This window comes from Arachis duranensis, chromosome 9 (genome assembly GCF_000817695.3).
Source record: "Arachis duranensis cultivar V14167 chromosome 9, aradu.V14167.gnm2.J7QH, whole genome shotgun sequence".
In the NCBI taxonomy this organism is placed as follows: domain Eukaryota; kingdom Viridiplantae; phylum Streptophyta; class Magnoliopsida; order Fabales; family Fabaceae; genus Arachis; species Arachis duranensis.
In genome coordinates, this window is record NC_029780.3 from 19283241 (window position 1) to 19285493 (window position 2253).

The following is a 2253-nucleotide window of genomic DNA, read 5'->3' on the forward strand; positions in this document are numbered from 1 at the left end:
ATGCACATTCGTGGGTCAATTCCCACAATATCGGCCAAGCTCCAACCGATTGCTTTCTTGTGCTTCCTTAGGACCTCTAGGAGCTTCTCATCTTCTTGGCTAGAGAGATCACTAGCAATGATTAACGGAAACTCTTGATTGTTCCCAAGGAATGCATACTTCAAATGAGATGGAAGAGGCTTTAATTCACTTTTTACCTCTAATTGGGGTTCTTTTTCACCAAGCTCATGGGACTCATTTTCAACAATTTCCCTTTGTTCACCCTCATGATCATCCTTCTCCTCAATAATAAGGCGGCATAGCTCGTCGTGATCTTCACTTTATACTTCCGCTACCACCTCATCAATTACATCACTTAGGAGAACGGAATGCTCTTCGGGTGGGTGTTTCATGGCTTCCTCCAAGTTGAACTTAATCGTCTTATCTTCAACCTCAAAAGAGTATGTGCCGGTGTAGGCATCCAACTTGAATTTAGAGGTCTTCAAGAAGGGTCTACCGAGTAGAACGGAGGAAGAACTTCTACCCTCTGTTGGTGGCATTTCAAGGATGTAAAAATCGACCGGGAACACCAAATCCTTGATTGCTACAAGCACATATTTGGCTATCCCCATCACGGTAATTATACTCTTGTCGGCTAAGGCAAATCTAGGGGCCGACCTTTTCAATGGAGCCAGGTTCAACCTTGCAAACACTGAGAATGGCATGATGCTCACGCAAGCTCCTAAATCGCACATACAATCATGAAAAACAACTCCACCAATAGAACAAGAGACCAAACAAGGCCCAGGGTCACCAAACTTTTCAGGAATAGGCTTCATCAATGCAGAAATAGAACTACCCAAAGACAATGTCTCCAACTTGCCAATCCTATCTTTGTGTGTGCACAAGTCTTTCAAGAATTTTGCATACTTCGGAATTTGTTGAATAACATCAAGAAGTGGGATGGTTACCTCAACTTTCTTGAATACTTGAAGCATGTTCAAATCAAACTCCGGAGCTTTCTTTGCTTTCTTTATCATGGAAGGGAATGAAATAGGAATAGATTCATCCATGGTAGCTTTTCTCTTAGGCTCCTTGAGGTTAACTTCTTCCTCTTCTTGCCTTGTGCTCATCTCTTTCTCTCCATGTGGAGCTTCAACAACCACTTCCTCCTCATGAATGTCTTCCAAGGCTCTAGGAGGTATCTTCTCCAATGTAGTTCCCGACCATAGTGTAATGGCATTGAGTGTGCCCTTTAGGTTTAGAAGGGGTTAGGATGGAAGATTAGAAGAGCTTGAGGGTTGGTTGGTGTTGTTGGGAGAAGGTAAAGCCAATCTTGAGATCATCTTGGTGATGTTGGCCAATTGAGCATTCATGACACTAAATTAAGCCTTGTTGTTCTCTTCATTCTTTTCCACAATAGCTCTAAGCTCATCGACTTGGTTGGTAGAAGAAGAAGAGACTTGGTTGGGTTGTTGTCTTTGATTTGGTGCTTGAAATCTAGGGTAGTTGTTTTGGTTTTGGTTGGCTTGATGGTTGTTGTTGTGATGGTGTTGGGATGAAGATTGGTAGTTGTTGTTGTGGTGCGAAGAAGAGTTATTCTATCTTTGACCTTGATGGTTCCCTTGTGCATTATCCCTCTACCCTTGATTGGAATTATTACCATGAGAGTAATTGTTGTGGCCTTGGCTTTGGTAGGATGGGCGTATGTTGTAATTCACATCCAAGCACCTTGGTTAGACTTGCTTCGGAAGGAGATGCTTCCGCTATACCCTTGAGAGGGTTGCTTCTCACCCTCACGTGTTGAGTAGCCTCGGCGACATCATTTATCAAGCTCCATGCTTCCGCCTCCGTCTTGTTCTTGGAAAGGGAACCACCGCTAGATGTGGTGAGTAGTCTTCTATCTTCCGCACAAAGACCTCCGGTAAAGTAACTTATGAGTAGATGAGTGTTCAACCCATGGTGGGGGCAAGTCTCTAATAACCTCTTGAATCGACTCCAATACTCATATAAGGTCTCTTGATCTTTTTGCATTATACCCGAGATCTCTTTCCGGATGTAGTCGGTCTTTTCTGACGGGAAGAACTTGTCTAAAAACTCTCTTCTCAAGGAATCCCAATTTGTCACTATCTCATCCAGTTGGGAGTAGTACCACTCTTTCGCTTGCCCTTCAAGGGAGAAGGGGAAGGAGTAGACCATGATGGCGATCTCGTCGGCCCCATGCCTTCGGGCCGTAGCACAAGCCATTTGAAAATCTCTCAGATGTCTAATGGG

The 2253-nt window shown here is 43.9% G+C and overlaps 1 non-coding gene across 1 annotated transcript; it reads left to right on the forward strand.

The window, feature by feature from the left end:
• Nucleotides 1-1933: 1933 nt before the first annotated feature.
• On the forward strand, nt 1934-2040 carry LOC127741948 (small nucleolar RNA R71). The gene has a single exon (XR_008003135.1). It is a non-coding gene; the product is annotated as a small nucleolar RNA R71 (small nucleolar RNA).
• The last annotated feature ends 213 nt before the right edge of the window (nt 2041-2253 follow it).